This window comes from Balaenoptera physalus (assembly GCF_965194825.1).
Source record: "Balaenoptera physalus genome assembly, chromosome: X".
In the NCBI taxonomy this organism is placed as follows: domain Eukaryota; kingdom Metazoa; phylum Chordata; class Mammalia; order Artiodactyla; family Balaenopteridae; genus Balaenoptera; species Balaenoptera physalus.
Window position 1 is genome coordinate 113,506,905 of NC_138903.1, and position 16,554 is coordinate 113,523,458.

The following is a 16,554-nucleotide window of genomic DNA, read 5'->3' on the forward strand; positions in this document are numbered from 1 at the left end:
TTTCAAATTCCTGCTATTCATTTCACATTCCGTTTACAAAGCCCTGAACCCTCCAGGAACTGCAGGGCACCTCCCCTAATACCCTCTATGTTGAGGAGATGCCTTTGAAGTCCCCACCACCGACTCAGGGTTGGAGCTGCTAAGAAACACCCTAAGACTGAAAGTAAGTCCGCCCGGCAGCTTCAGCTCCATCGCAAGCTGCTCTCCTCAGAGTTAATGTAAAGTCATCAGAGTTCCAATGTGGACCGCAGGCTTCTCAGCCCTTCAGTGCCGGGGATAGCCTGGGATGTAAACACATACGAGGATTTATTCCTTTGGCCAGGAGAGGAGTCGTTAGGGTAAAGGGTAAGGGTCAAGGGGTTCAGTTTGGTGACTGAGGAGCCCGGGGAAAGAGAGCCAGGTTTTCGGCCCGAGTCGTGCAGGCTCCCCCCTTTACAGACCTTTCGTCCCCCTCCTCCTTCCTCCCTCGGGCCTCTCACTCCTACCCGCCCCCCCACCCAGATGCCTCCACGCCCAGGCCGGGGGCTGCCCTTTGAGTTCTGCCCAGGGGGGCTGCAGCCCCGGCCGTTGCCACGAAGGGTGGGCCGCCCCGGAGACGCGAGGCGAGGCAGCGTGCCCCGGCATTTTCCCTTCCCCAGCACCTGTCCCACTTCGGCGCCGGGGCTGGGGCTGCACCCGCGGGCGGCCTCGGTGCCCGTGCCGGAGCCACGCACCGAGGTCGCCCGGGTTAGGGAAGTGGGGGGCCGGGAGAGGGGCGGGGCGTCCGGCGGGGCGTCCGTCCCCCCCGCAGGCAAGACCCTAACCCCCCCCATACACAGAGGCTAAACGGAGAAAGAGAGAGCCACACATAAAGCTCGAGCGAAAACGCTTGCTCTCCGACCCCGAGCGGCGTTGCTCGCCCCCCCTCCTTCCTGGAGCCAGGGGCTGGCCAGGGAAGGTGGCTCCGTTCTTCCCCCGTGGCCAGTGCGGGGTCTGCGGCTGCCCGGCGAGGTTCCGGCTTCCCCGGGGCTGGCAGGGGGAGCCCCGAGAACTGCAGGCCCGCCCCCCCTTCCTCCTCCTCCTTCCCCTCCTCCCCCACGTGTCCTCCCGGAGCCCAGCGGCCTGATCCCAGCACCCCCCTCCACCTCCCTCCTCCTCCCGCTTCGCCCGCTTCCCCGGCAGCGTGGAGAAGAGCAAAGTTGCGACAGCGGCCGAGGGGCTCTGCCCAGGTGAAGGGGGCTCCGTGGGAGCGGGGAAGGGGGGGTACGGCGCGGCCCTGCGGCGGGGGCGGAGAGAAGATAAAGAAACTTGCTTTCCTCGGCCCCCACCCCGCGCGGGTTCGGATCTTGCGTGGACCCAGCCCTCGTGGCGAGACGCGGCAACGCCGCCGGGACCGAGGCCGGCACCGGGACCGGGACCAGGACCGCGCGCCTGAGTCGGCTCGGCGGGCGCAGGCAGCGGGCCAGGCCGGCACCCAGGCAAGGGCGGGGTGGGTGGCCGTACACCGGACCGAACCGGGGACTCCGGTGGCTTGGGCGCGGGCCGAACCCGGATCGGGCCGAGTTGGGTGGCGAAGTAGGACGTGGATTCGGGGGCGGGGCGCGGCGGGAGGGGGAAACCAGGCCCGGCCGGACTGGCCTGGGCGTGGGGGCGGGGGGCGAGTTCGGGGCACTTGCTGGGCTCGGGACCGAGCAGTAGGGCGGGGCGGCGCTAGGGGCTGGGCCGGACCAGCGGGGAGAGGGCGAGGGGAGGGGGAGCCGGGGGTGGAGTAGGGGCGTGGAGTTGCGAGCGGGGTCTGGCCTCGGCCGGGGGCGAAGGTAGATCGGCGGGGCCGCCAGCGGAGGGAGGGAGGCCCGCGGCAGCGCGGCGGCGGCGAAGGCCAGCTTCCGCGGAGTTTGTGCCCGGGCTTCCCGGGCTCCGGCAGCCTCAAGCGCACAAATGGGGCTAGGGGATTGACTGGTAAGCAACTACGAGTGTTAGACGGTGTTCGGTGGCGATTCCGGGAAAAGCTAGGAGAGACACTGTCTGCAATTATGCCGCACCCCCCCCACCCACCTCTTTAGCATCTGGATTCTGCTCTCAGGGGGCCGCGGACCCTCCCCGCCGCAACCCTTTCACTCTCCAGCACTCCCACCGCCTCCCCCCGCCCCTTACTCGGCCATCTGACTCTCCTAGGGTTGTGTGTTTGGGGGTGGACGACGGCGGGGGGGGGGTGTAATACTTTTCCTCTCGCGGCGGCAGCCTAGTTCCTATCTTATTCCTACATGTAGCGTCGCTTTGAGTAGCATGGACATTGGGGTTTAGATAATCTACCCCCAACTAACGCCCCCCGCAAGCGATTTGATGGCTTTTAAGGAAGGGGACGAATCCCTGGATTTCCACGCCTGGGATGAGGTTTGAGGATTGGGATTCACCCCCAGCTCACTTCCACTACCAACCCCTCTTTCCTTGTGAGCCATTTCCACGGGGATCCGAACTTGAGGGGGGGGGGAACGGGAGAATTAATGTGCTTCTCTGTCTCTACACAGGGTCGGCGTGGCCAAGGACGGCTAGTCTCGGAGGGAAAGTAGCCACCAGTCCAACTCGGGTCGCCCCCACTATTACTTCGGTGAGGGGGGCAACGCTAAGAAGGGGATACTGGTGGGTAAGGGCCCAGTATAAGGGAGGGGGCTGGGTAGTCGCCCCCGAGGGACTCCCTTTCTTGGCTGGGAGGGAGACGCGAGCCCCGGCTTCAAGGGAGGGGTTCCGGGGAGGGAGATGGGGGGTGGCGATGAGGGGGGGCGGGAAGAAGGGGGGAGTCACGCCCTGCCAGCAAGGGGAGCCTCCCTCAGGCCCCTGGGAGAAGGGGACTGAATGTGTCTGCTCTGTGCTGCCGGGCAGGGGAGATCTGGGGTCTCCGGATTTGCACACTGGATCCAGCACCAGTGGCCTGAGAAAGTCAGGTCGGGGCATAAGGTGGAGAGCGTTGGAAGAAAGAGAGAAACCCCTGGCCGTGGTGCACTGATCATTTCCCTTCCTCAACCTCCCCCTTCGTGGGGCGTACGGGGGGGGCGTGGAGCTCCTGCAGCCTCTCGAATTGAGCGCCTCCGCCTCTCCTGGGAGTCTAGCTTTTTGCCCGGCTTGCTGCAGCCACCGCTGCCTCCCTCTCCGGAATCCGCTCGGTCCTCGCAGCGATCCCCTCCTCCTCCCCTCCCCTCCCAGTGTCACCGGGGCTGCTTGGCTCTGCCCCCTTCGCCGCCGCTTGCTCCCTGCTTTCGTCCCTCCCTCTCTTGCTCTCTCCCTCCCTTCGCCTCCTCCTCCCCATTCCTCCCCCCGGACAGGCGGCATTCTGGGAGTTGTAGTCCCGCGGAGCGGTGGCTGGCGCCGCCCGCGAACCCGACCGGACTCCACTTCCCGTCGAGCCTTGCGACCGGCACCCACTCCACCAGGCTTCGCTCGCACACACAGACACACACACACACACACCGCTCTCCCCCTCACTCTTTCGCTCGCCGCGGCTGCTGCCAGTGTGTGGCTCTGTCTCTCCTCCGCTTTGCTGAGCCCTCCCTTCTTCCTCTCAGTTCCTAGAGTCCGACCGCCGCCGCCGCCGAGAGAGAGGAGAAGGAGGTCGGTGGCAATAAGGGGCGGAGGGGGCATCAGATCGGGGCAGTATTAGGCGGGTGGTGGCTCAGAGGGGGTAAGAGGGAGTCCGGGTGGCGGCCTGAGCCTCCCCGCGGAGCCGACTCGGGAACAGGTGCGTCTTTTTTTTCTCTCCTCCAACCCCTCCACCCCTTTTGACTCCCCGGCTTTCTCGTATCCTCCACCCGCTCCTTTCTACCTCAAGCCTTTCCCCAACCCTGTCCCTTCTTCGCCCCGCGGCCGCTCTGCTTGCCCCCCGGGGGCGCCGTCCTCTTCGTGTCCCCGGACGTAGCGCTCCCTGGAGCTCGCTCTGTCCTCGCCCCTCCCAGCGGGACAGCTCCCCTCCACTTCCCACCTTCGTACCCCATTCTTGCCCTACCCTACCCCCTCCTCACCCCTTCTCCCTTAGCCAGGTGAGACTTGTTCGCCACGATCCGAGAGTCTTCATCCCGGCTGGGCGGGGGTCTCCATGGAAACGGGGGTCGGGTTGATCCTGGGGGGGGAACCATTGGAATTACCCCACTCCTCGGAAAGGGAGGTGAAGGCTACGGTCTTGTTAACTACCTGGCCCCAACCCCCTGATACAAGGATCCGACGATCCGAAGGGAGGCTGGCCAGCAGGGCAGGGCGAGAAAGGGCTTGTTTTTTTGGGGGGGGGGCTGTCCGTGATGAAGTCCTGAAGAGACCAGGAGAAAATACCCTCCAACCTCAGAGGGGAGGTGCGACGGGTGCTCTTAAGGGCTGCTTTCTCCCTGGTGTCGGGGTGCAGGAACCGTAGGGTAAGGGGTACCCCTAGGTGGCGGCGGGGCCTGGGTTCGGGAGTGGGAGTACTGTGATGGGGGCAGGGGCAATTATCCGAGTCCCTGGAAAAAAGGCGGGGGATGACTTCGGAGCGCCCTGGCTCCGCTGCCCTCGCTCTAGGGGAGGGGGCCGCCGGGCCGGGCGCGGCGGGGAGGGGGCTTAAATTGAAGGAGGATGAGCTCGGGGGCAATTCATACTAGCCCCGGCAAGCCAGGGGGGAGATCCGGCGTGCAAGCTCTCCACCCGCTTCGCGCCAGGCCTGGAAGCAAGGGGTCTGAGAGCGAAGCTGAGGGCTGCAAGGAGGGAGGCTCCGGTTACTGGGCCGGGTTTCGGGATCGGGGGCAATCCCCCAGCCCTTGGAGAAGGAGGGAGAGGGATGGCCGCGAACCCCAGGGCTCCCCCACCCCGGGTCCTAAGGGGCGTGAGGAACGGACAGCAGGCCTGGCGGAGCTGGATTCGAACGGATCGCGGCTGGGGACTGGGGTGGGGGGGTGCTTAGTGGTGGGCTTTGGGGGGAGCAGTCCCGCGGCGGGGCGGGCGGGCGGGGCGTGGGGCTCCGGCGGGCGGCGGGGCGGGGCCGGGGCGGCGCTGCTGCCGCCGCCGCCGCTGCCGCCGCCGCCGCTGCTGCTCCTGCTGGGGCCGCCGCAGCCGTTGCCGTCGCCGCCGCCGCCGCTTCTGGGCGGGGAACGGAGGCCAAAGGGAGTCCCGTGCCGGGGCAGAGGGCGCAGGCGGCGCGCAGTGGGGAGGGGACCGTCCTGGGGGCGGGTGCAGGCGGGGGGTGGAGCCCCCGACGGGGGGCGGTACGAGCCGGGACGACGACGACGAAGAGCCCCGGGGGCCGGGTGCATGGAGGACGAGGTGCTGGGAGAAGGAAGCGGGGGGTGGGTCCCGCGACGGGCCTCGTGGGCTTGGCTTCTCGAGGTTCTGCTTCGGGACAGAGCCCTGCGGGGGTGCCCAGAGGCCCGGGAAGGGACCGGGAGGTGAGCTGGACGATGGAGGGGGCCCTTCTTGCTGGGGTCCCGCCGAGAGGAAGGCTGGGCCAGAGGGACGTCCGGGGCAAGGCTGGGAGGAGCCGGCCGCACCTCAGCTGGGGATTTCGAGTTATGGAGGTGTGGGAGATTGTTGTAGGGAAAGACGTGGTCGAGGGGAAAGGCGGGAGGGAACCACACTGCAAACCTGGGAGGCCGGTGGGGGTGCACTTCTATTCCGCCCGCTCCCCCCCCCCCAGTGGAAGCACTCTGGTTTTGTTTTATTGTTTTGAAAATTTTAAGTGTTGGTTGTACGAAGCTGTCGATGCGGTGATACTTATTTATTCTTGGTGTCTCCTAGAGTAGACAGTAAGGACAGGCGTACCTTGGTGAGGACGCATCTAGCCCAGGGTTTAGGGGCTCTTTATGCGAGTGTGGGAAGGGGGCCCTGTAACTTCTGCGGCAGCGGAATACTCTCAAGGCAGTTTGGAGGCAGTCCCCGTGGCACAGAGGTGGAGTACAATTGCAGAAATGTTTGGTGAGACTTCTGGGGGTGCAACTGTAGGTTTGCATTACCCTGGTTAGCCCGTGGTTCTTTCAACTTAGAAGGCTATTTCTCAAAGTCACACTGCTGAAACGTTTTTCGGGGGAAATGAATGGGGTATGTATTCGGGGTTGGGAGTAGATTAGGTTGATAATAAAATTACAAGGTTGGAAGGGACTTTAAAGGTCATCTAATTTTCTGTTTACCTGTCCTGTCCTTGAATGTTGGGAGAGAGGAAGCTTTATTTGGGGAGAGATGGTAGGCAGCACAATGGAGCAGAGTTTAGGGGTACTTAAATTGGATGGTGATGTCACCATGTAGTACTGAAGAGGACAGTATGTAGGAAAGAAATTTGGAGGATTCCACTGGAGGATTAAGTGGGGTAACCTAATCCCAAGAATCATCCAGAGGCTCCAAATAGAAGCAAAATGCAGGGGGAGGAACCTGTAAAATTTTGATGGAGAAGCGAAGTTAGTAGGAAAGACTGGGGGAGCTAGGAGGAGCAGGAGGCTTGGTGATGCAAGTTAAGAGACTCTGAAGGCTGATGGAGTTGAGGAGGGACGTGGCCATCTGACTAAGCTATGTGGATATTGCTAGGCAGTCTCATCTTTTGATATGGCAACTGAGGCAGCTGCCCTTGGGGTGGATATAGGGGACAAGAGTCACAGGCCATGGGGCACAGAGACTTACTCAAATTGATGTTAAGAGGGTTGACCCCGTTGCTAGCTTTGCAGCAAAGGTAGGTAGGTTTCTTTTTGTTATGGCCCTGAGAAGTTGCTGATGAAGGAAGGGGAGAGGACTCTGATGTCTCGGTTAAGGAGGACTAGTTCTTGAGGCCACAAGGAAGAGATGGCAAATTGTTGGGACAGGGCAGAGGAAAGCTAAGTCCCTGGGAAGTTCTGCAGTTGGAGTCTGGATTGGGCAGAGTGGAGGGGATTTCCACAAGAAATGGTGGCTGTACCAAGGGCACTTGCAGAGCTGATTGTTTTGATTTGCCAGGAGAGGATAGGGAGGGAAGGAGGATCCCTTTCTTTCTCAGTGATGTAAACTTTCTTGGGAAGCAAAGGGGGTTCCTCCAGAGGTCTCTTTGCTTTACTCATGCTACAGTTCACTACATAGGAAAAAAAAGGTTAGTACAGGGGGCAGAGGATCTCAACATGATGAGTCTGGATTATGGGTTTTAGAGAGGGTATTCTTTTAGGGGAACAGAATTATGGGAGAAAAGGACTTGAATACTAGAAAGAAGGAAGGCAGAAAGAGAAGTCAGAAGTGGGTTGGTTGGACAGTGAAGAGGGAAGAAAGGTGATGACACTGGTTCCATGTTAGGGCTAAGTAGGAAAAAGTGGAACCTTGAAATCTCCAGGATAATGTTTTCCGAAGTAAAGTTTGAAGAATCTTTAAGGCTCTTTACACTTCCATGCTAGAATCAGTGAGGTTTGGGCAAGAGAGAAGGATGATCTTTTTTTTTTTTTCAATTTTATTTATTTATTTATTTATTTTTGGCTGCGTTGGGTCTTCGTTGCTGCGCGCGGGCTTTCTCTAGTTGCGGCGAGCGGGGGCTACTCTTTGTTGCAGTGGGTGCTCATTGTGGTGGCTTCTCTTATCGCGGAGCAAAGGATCTAGGTGCGCAGGCTTCAGTAGTTGCAGCACGCGGGCTCAGTAGTTGTGGCTCACGGGCTTAGTTACTCCGCGGCATGTGGGATCTTCCCGGACCAGGGCACGAACCTGTGTACCCTGCATTGGCAGACGGATTCTTAACCACTGTGCCACCAGGGAAGCCCGAGAAGGATGATCTTGGGTAAAAATAGGGCTACAGAGAAACTGATATGTAGGAAGAAATAGAAATATATTTACACATAAGGAAATAGGGAGTTTAGAGATACTATACAGGCTGAAAAATGCAGAATAGAGAAAGAGGGTGGGATAACAAGCCAAAGGAGGAAGGTGTTTATTCAGATGTCATTGGGAGCTGGTGTGGGGAAGGTAAAAACTTGCCTTTGATAGCCGCTGCCCTGGGAGGGCCCAGGAAGCAGAGGTTAGCTGGGATCCAGGGCTTATAAGTCTAAGCATGAATTAGAAAATCTAGACTAAAGTAAGGATATTGAATGGGGGAAGGAATTAACCGTCATAAATAGAATGGCCTTGAAAGAATGAGAAAGTGGGAATACACCAGTTTTTCCAGTCTGCAAGTGGGAGGAATCCTAGATATATGGAGATGGATGATGGAAATTCCAGAATGAAACAGGATAAAGAACAGTGGCCTGAGAGCCTTGGGCCAGAATTGGAGGGTGGAGTGGGGGCATGGAGGAGAGGCGCTAATCAGGGGTTGGACAGCTGGAGTGGTTCATTGCTTCTAGGCTGAGCTAAGTTTGAGATGGACTAGAATGGCCTCAGAGGGTAGAGAGCTGTTTTCCAGTGTCAACCAGCATCTGGGATTGAGAGAGGAGGAGTTCATGGTTGAGTTGGGTGGGAAAGTGAACACTAGAGTGGAACGGAGAGAGTGCTGGGGAAAGCGGAAATTGTTGGGATAAAATAGACAGGGAAAAGGAGAAGCCACTGATGATTACATGAGGGGGGAAGGAAGGCCCTAGACCTTTGAGTTTTCCAAAAGAAAGGAAATTTCTTAATGTTGGAGTTCCAGTTGGGTGTGAGTCTCTGCTTGCCAGAAGGTTTAGCGTCTGACCGGCCAAAGAGGGAGGTAATAAGAAGTAATCTACCTTTCGGCCACTAGGATGCTATACAGTATTTTATATAATCTCACATACAAACTAGGCTTTATTAACGCCAGTTTTTGAATGGTCATCCTTAAAATAACGTAGAAACTGTTCTCCTTCTAAATCATACGCTTTCCTACTGTTCATAACTTAAAAGCACTCTTTTATGATGAAAACTTTCTTTGGTGAACTAAAGTTGAATTCTAGTCAAGAGTAAAATTTAACTCTGTTTCTATCCCCATCATTCCAATGTGCTGTTCTGGTTCCCTCTTTTTTTTTTTTTTTAAAGCAGAAGCCACCCTTTCCCCATGAAACATTAAAAAGTGAATCATTGTTTAAAAAGTGGCTGCAGGCTGCATGTCAAGGTCATATTCTCCCTGCCCAATGGATTGTGATGAATTTGAAGAGAGATGATTTATTATTTGTAAAATGGGGTAATTTTTAGCTTATTCATGAGAGTATGTGACGCAGGATACATCTTCATTTGGATTTTAAGAAGACCTTAAGCTAAGTATCCATGAAGAATTGAGAGTACTGAGGGGCAGGCAAAGTTTTGTGTTATAGGCTTCTTTGACCGTCTGCTAAGAAACAAAATTTGGTTACCTCATTGCTAAGGTATGCCTAGAAATCTTAGTGTTAGTGCCATTTAAGGGTACAGTCGAGTTTTGTTATAATGCTGGTGTCCGGGGACAAGGAGAGCAAGCAGGTTTTCATTTTTCCAAGTTCTATAGAGAAGTGCACTACATGTGGCTCTGAGCCCAGGAGTGAGTGGATGCACTCTATACCTGGACCTGAGAGGTGATTAGGTGTCTTACTATGATGAGGCTTTACTCAGCGTGACTTGGTGGTACCACGCACGGGTTAGTGTGGTCCAGTGGTTCTCAGACTTTAGCCCGCATCAGAATTACCTGGAAGCCTTTGGAGACATACAGCCCTCAGTTACAGTCCACATTCTTCTACTTCCTAGTCGTGTGGAACTTCCTTGAGCCTCAGTTTTCTCATCTATAAAATGGAGATGATAATCCTAGTCTCACAGGGCTGTGAGGATTACACAAGATGATGCATCTATAGTGCCAGGTCCATAGCAGGTGCCCAATAAATGGCATCTATTATTATAGTATAATCTAGTTTTTCTTATTCAATTGTGTCCTATGACATTACCTTTTTATATCACACGATGGTAGACATGGTGGCAGAAAGAAAACTATCAATAGCTCCTGAGTGCTCCCCTTATATCTTGATTCTCTGTGCTCTTTCTCCATATTCCTGTTGTATTAGTACACATTTAGCATTTACGACGTGGTAGGAGGAAAGAGCTTGGCTCATCACTGCATTATTGCATCCACCTTTGAGGTGGAAGTGGCAGCTTCTTTAACAGCTCTGCTGTAACCCTGCTTAGTATTTCAGAGCAGGAACTGAAGGGTGTATATCCAGTCGAAACTTCACGGCACATTTTGGTCCGTGCTTTAGAAATGACCCAAACGTAGTTTACCAGGGTGACATTTTAAAAAGCCATTGCTTTCTGAAAAGGGCTGCTGTGTTTAATTATGACTGGTTGGGCTTTCCAGCTGTCTCTGACATCTGGGAGTTCTACAAGAGCTGGTAGATAGAGCCCAGGTCTGGTATGGCTCTATGGCAAGGATGTTCATCAGTGATTGGATGGGAGAGATTAACGTCTCAAATAGCTCAGGTATCCCCAAACCAAACTTTTGGGCAGAGAAAAATGATGGGCTGTAAAATATAGTCCCTCTCTGCAGCCAAAGTGAAGTTTGATGCCAACAATCAGCTATGCCAATATAGGGAGAGTGTGATACCAGGCCAATTTAAAACTAGATGAGTAAACAGATTAATAATTTCTGTTTGACTTCAGAAATGCATTATTATTCTCTACCTGTCCCCCTCCCCAGCAGATCTACCTTCCTATTTATATTATGCTTAGGCAAATATTAAAATGAGTTGTTCCCTGAGCACACATCTACTGTAAGTGGCAGAAGGCAGTCCATAAGTCGGCTGGGTTTAAAAATTAGCTGTGGCTAAGCTACAGATAATTGGAAGTTGACTTTATTGTTTTGCCCCAGCCCAATTTTATTTTATTTCTGTGGTTTCTTTACCATGGAAGTAAGGAGAAGAAAGAAGAGAAAGTTTATGAGAGAGCACGGGAAGTAAAAGGAATTCAAAAACCCAATGCTTTTTTTTTTAAATTAACTAATTAATTAATTAATTAATTTTTGGTTGCGTTGGGTCTTCGTTGCTGCACATGGGCTTTCTCTAGTTGCGGCGAGCGGGGGCTACTCTTCGTTGTGGTGCGTAGGCTTCTCATTGTGGTGGCTTCTCTTGTTGCGGAGCACGGGCCCTAGGTGCGGGTGCTCAGTAGTTGTGGCTCGCGGGCTCTACAGCACAGGCTCAGTAGTTGTGGCGCACGGGCTTAGTTGCTCTGTGGCATGTGGGATCTTCCCAGACCAGGGCTCGAACCTGTGTCCCCTGCATTGGCAGGTGGATTCTTAACCACTGCGCCACCAGGGAAGCCTGACCCAATGCTTTTTACATGGGGTTGTTCTTGGTTTCTGTATGGGGTAGAGGGAATTTTAGTTTTTCCCCGTAGTTTAGCAAGTAATTATCGAGCGCATATTGTGTGCTTTGTGTCATGCTAGACACTATTGGGAAGAACTATTAAAAGAAGTAGAAAATATTTTTTCTAGCCTTGAGAAACCTATAGACTGGTAGCAGGTTGAGCCAATATTGAGAGTTTGAAATTCTGTGAGCTAATTGTGTGTGTGTGTGTGTGTGTGTGTGTGTGTACCTTTGAATGAGTAAATATATAAAATGAGTTAAGCCCATATTCTGGGGTGAGAGAATAGAAAAAAAAAATAGGCTGATATGGCCTCTCCAAATATTTGTGTAAGAGGTCCAGGAGAGCTTTTTAAAAAAAGGCCAAAGTTTGGTGAGGAGGAATCCTCTTTAGGTGAAAAATTCCATATCATGAATGCTGTATACTGAAATGGAGGACCTGAGAGCCACTGTCACAGTTTATGGCAGGGAGGACACAGAAGCATCACAAAAGGGACTGAAGTCTCAGATTACAATGATTCAACTTTGGAGTGTGAAAGACACACCAAATATTCACATGGTCCTGCTGAAGACCAAATTGAGGAAAGCCAACTCATTTTTTTGATCTAGTAGAAATGAGAAGTGCTCAAAGGATGACCCTACTTACTTAGGGTGACATTTTGAGGTGGCTTTGGAAAAGGACTGATTAATTTCATGATGTTTAGGTTTTCTAGATATCTGTGACATCTAGAAGTTGTACAAAATCTTGTTCCTAGAGCCTAGGTCCAGTTTAAAGCTATGATGAGGTATTTTCCTTAAATGGAGTAAAATAATTTCCTTACAGCAGGAAATGGAAGTGAGTACTATTTGAATAATAGGAAAAAAGTATCTTGGCAGTGGGTGGAAAAGCTAAAATGATCTGGTGGTATGAAAATATACGTGAGAGATTAAAACTTTTGTTTTTGCCTACTTCACTGCTGAAATCGATTACCTTTGGTCCGTTCAAGTGCTTTTGTGTTATTCTCAGTTTTTGCAGATGACATAGTAACTGCACATAGTGAGATGTCTCAGATGGTTGAGAAGTGGGGGCTGAAAATACCCTCCAAGTTTTGCCCCCCACAGTTTAGGCTTCGGGTACTAGCGTACAGCCGTCCCTTGGTATCTGCGGGGTATTGGTTACACGAACCCCCGTGGATATCAAAATGGAGACGAAAATCCGTGGACACTCAAGTCCCTGATGAAAAATGGCGGAGTAGAAAGAACACAGTCAGCCTTCCGCAGCCTCGCGCGAGGTTCGCATCCTTGCGCGAGGTTCGCATCCTTGCGCGAGGTTCGCATCCTCGCGCGAGGTTCGCATCCTCGCGCGAGGTTCGCATCCGCGCGCTAGGTTCGCATTCGCGCACGAGGTTCGCATCCGCGCACGAGGTTCGAATCCTCGCGCGAGCTTCGCATCCTCGCGCTAGGTTCGCATCCGCGCACGAGGTTCGCATCCGCGCACGAGGTTCGCATCTGCGCACGAGGCTCGCATCCGCGCACGAGGCTCGCATCCGCGCACGAGGTTCGCATCCGCGCACGAGGTTCGCATCCGCGCACGAGGTTTGCATTCCCGGATTCAGCCGACTGCGGATGTGAAACCCACGGTTACCGCCGGTAAACTGTATATCATTCTTCAAGGGTATTGCCGCTGTGTGATTAGATGATTCTGAATGGGTTTTGGCAGTTTTAAAACATCAAAATGACTCTGAATGGATGGATTCAGCGCTCGTGAGGAGACTGAAAAGGCTGTGAGGTGGACTGAGAAAGGTTTGGATGGTAATGCTCACCGGGAGAGCTCCGAAGTGGTCGCAAGCCTTGGTCACTGCTTCGAGATGAATGTCTAGCTTTCCAAAGTGACTACTTTGTCGGTAACGACATTTATTCATTTGAATGAGTAAGCTCTCATGCGTTTAGCAGATAGTTAACATTCCTTTGTATCTAAGTCTCATAAATGTTTATGACGCAGGGTTTTCAAACATGGAGGTACCCAAGGAGTCTGTGAAGGTGTCTGTGCTAGAGCCGTGTGCAGACAACTCCTTAGCCTTCTCGGTAAATACAGGAATGAATGCATCTGGGAACAGTGTGCAGTGTCCCTTATAAGACTTATCTCTTGGAGTAGAACTCGTGGAACTATTTGGATAGAAAAAAAAAACCTCAGGGTAACCAGGAAGTGCTAGAATAGAAGGTGGGGATGAACAGTGCAAAGGGCCCCTTCCTCCTTTCAATTGCCCAGCAGATTATTTTCAGTTGATTTTGTGCGTGTGTATGTTTGTGTGTGGTGGTGTATAGTGGTAGAGGAACCTGTTTTGCATAAAGGGAAGCAAAGTGATTGGGGCATGTATACGGGACTCTTCAGTTTCAAGGAATGGTATTTGGTTAATGGTAGGGAAAGAAGAGGGGATAGTGATACTGAGTGGAAAGCTGGAGGAGAATATTAGAATATCATATGGGAAATCATTAAATTAGAACAATTTAAGTTGGAAGAACTTCCTCATTGGGGGGTGAGGTTTAGGATACGTAATTAAGTAGGAGAAATAGGAATGCTAGTCCTACACGTGGAAGAAGGCAGAGGGACAAGGAGGGTAAGACCTGTGGTGAGGGTTCTATATCTAAAGTCAGGTAAAGTTATCCTTGTTGGGTATGTGTAAACTTTCCTGTTGAAAACAATGATTTTGAGACATTTTGACATCCTCTAAAGGCACTCCAGTGACTGGGTGGAAGCCGAGGCCTTTTCATGTTCCCTAGGATCTCAATGCCAGTGATCACTTGGACCTCCTTGGGGGTGTCTTAGATGCTGCTTTTCCCAAAGTGGGGTAGTAGGGTGGCCTTGCCTTTGCTTCTGTGGAATCAGAATGTGAATACCTCTGTCTTACGGGAGCTTTCCCCAGGGCTCTGGATTTCTATTGGAGCAGTAGGTCCCAAAGTTGGTTTTCTTTACTTATTAGTCATCACTGACCCAGCCCTCCTTCTTTAACTGTCTACTGGCCACGCCTATCCTCTTGAGGACAGATTCAGGGCCAGGCTTCAAGAGGAATATTTTCCGGCTCTTTCATTTTTTTAAAGTCATAATTGCTTCCAGGTCACAAGACAGTGTGAACCAAAAGAGTCCTGGGGGAGTACTACCAGATTTAGTTTAACTGAGGCCTTCTTAATTGAGTTTCTAATTTACTGTCTGGATGGTAGAGTCCAAGCAGGAGTAAATGGGCAGGCTTCATGCTATGTGTAGGGGTCCTAGTTGTATGCCATGCGTTGCCAGCACCAGTTGTTCTGCATGTAAGGGGTCTTTGGCCACAAAAGGAGCTATGTGATTCTGGGGAACTGGTCCACTAGACTAACAAACACCCTGTTTGGTCATTTTCTTTTCTTTCCTTTTATTTTTTAATATATTTATTTATTTATTTTTGGCTGCATTGGGTCTTCGTTCTTGCGTGTGGGCTTTCTCTAGCCCCGCGGTGAGCAGGGGCTACTCTCCGTTGCAGTGCACGGGCTTCTCATTGAGGTGGCTTCTCTTGTTGCGGAGCTCAGGCTCTAGGCACGCAGGCTTCGTAGTTGTGGCTCACGGACTCTAGAGCACAGGCTCAATAGTTGTGGCGCATGGGCTTAGTTGATCCGCGGCATGTGGGATCTTCCCGGGCCAGGGATCGAACCTGTGTCCCCTGCATTGGCAGGCGGATTCTTTTTTTTTTTTTTTATAAATTTATTTTATTATTTTATTTTATTTATTTATTGTTTCTGGCTGCTTTGGGTCTTCGTTGCTGCGCGTGGTCTTTTCTCTGGTTGTGGCAAGTGGGAGCTACTCTTCGTTGCGGTTCACGGGCTTCTCATTGCGGTGGCTTCTCTTGTTGCGGAGCACGGGCTCTAGGTGCATGGGCTTCAGTAGTTGCAGCACACGGGCTCAGTAGTTGTGGCTCATGGGCTCTAGAGCGGAGGCTCAGTAGTTGTGGCCCATGGGCTTAGCTGCTCCGCGGCATGCGGGATCTTTCCAGACCAGGGATCGAACCCATGTCCCCTGCACTGGCAGGTGGATTCTCAACCACTGCATGGCAGGCGGATTCTTAACCACCGTGCCACCAGGGAAGTCCCCTGTCTGGTCATTTTCGGGGGCAAAAACTAAAAGCTTTTAATAATGTCTACTTTTGTAAAGAAAAAAAAAAAGTCAGATAGATGCTCTGTTACCTCCTGTCATGTCCTCCTCTTCCTCACATGCAGGATGAGCATGCTTTTGCTTGTCCTTGTTGTGAAATCTGCTTGTTTTGGCATCTTCCTTTCAAAACAGAACCAAAAAAGTCTACCCAATCTGTACAATCTCCTTTGAGATTTTAGTGCTGACTGTCCCTTATTAACAACTCCCCCAACCCTAACTTGGGCTACAATTCGATGTTCTTCCCCTTTTGAGAACATATTCTCTCTAAACTTTTCTAAAATGTCTGCCTTCAGTGCTTCCCCCCAGTGTTTCAGTTTGGCCCACTATGGTGAAATATTTCAGGTTCCCCTATTTCATTTTTTTCCTTTTTGGTTGTTATATGCTATGGGCTTCTCTTTTATGCCTTTCACACCTGCACTTGTCTTCGAGCATTTTTTTTTTTTTCCGTTTGGATTTTTGGGGGAAAGAGTTCTGCCTCATCATGGTTTTTCTTCTACTACCTGCTCGTCCTCAGCTTAGCTGCTCTTTTCACCATTTTAAGGTTATTGCTCTCCTGTTAGTCCATTTCTCTTTGGTTTCCCCTGTTTCATAGTGCGGTGATTGTGCCTGGCTACCTGCTTTTTGCCGCCCGCTTCTTGGATTCATTCCCTTGTATCTTGGTCAGTCCTTTTACTTATGTGTACATGTGCCTTCTAAATCAAAAAGTTTTCTTTATTTATATTTTCAGCCACACTTATCACTTTGGATTGGTGGAGCATGTGTTCTCCTTTGTTCTCACCACAAGTTGGATGTGTCTTTTGAGTTTTTCCCCCCAAAGTGGGGACAGCTCACAGTGGTCCTGCTGCCTTCCAGGCAGTGACCAGCATTTGATTCTGGGGCCGTGCAGCTGTTCATTTCTTAGCAATTACATGGTTGTGACATCTGGGAAAATCCTTTGCGGTATTTCGTATCCCTGTGCCTGTGCTTCCTGGGTCACTTGAGATTACCAGGTTTCTTCCAAGTTCCTTTTAGGAACTTCGCCTTTTGCCTTTGATGTGATGGTTCCCATCAGAGAGGGAGTGAGAGAGAGATTGAGAATTGTACACCACACATGAGTGCAGGCACTACGAGCAAAAGCAAGCTGGGCCCCAAGTGTGTACACCAGTGAAACCTACCAAGTGTGGCGTGTCTGTAGGATTTTTCCTTTCTGCTCACCTCTCCTGA

General features: G+C 52.5%; 1 protein-coding gene across 11 annotated transcripts in view; it reads left to right on the forward strand.

Moving 5' to 3' along the window:
- The first annotated feature begins 1,060 nt into the window (after window positions 1-1,060).
- The window catches only part of BCORL1 (BCL6 corepressor like 1), a 61,058-nt gene continuing 45,564 nt past the window's right edge, over window positions 1,061-16,554 (forward strand). For 4 of the 11 annotated variants that reach the window (XM_082446110.1, XM_082446102.1, XM_082446111.1 and 1 more), the window contains exons 1-2: window positions 1,765-1,938; window positions 2,508-2,619. The gene's annotated coding sequence lies outside the window, so the exon portion shown is untranslated. Of the gene's footprint in view, window positions 1,209-1,763; window positions 1,939-2,507; window positions 2,624-3,391; window positions 3,586-5,615; window positions 12,822-16,554 lie in introns of those variants that run through there. The other 7 variants (XM_082446101.1, XM_082446109.1, XM_082446104.1 and 4 more) reach the window with 6 other exon arrangements.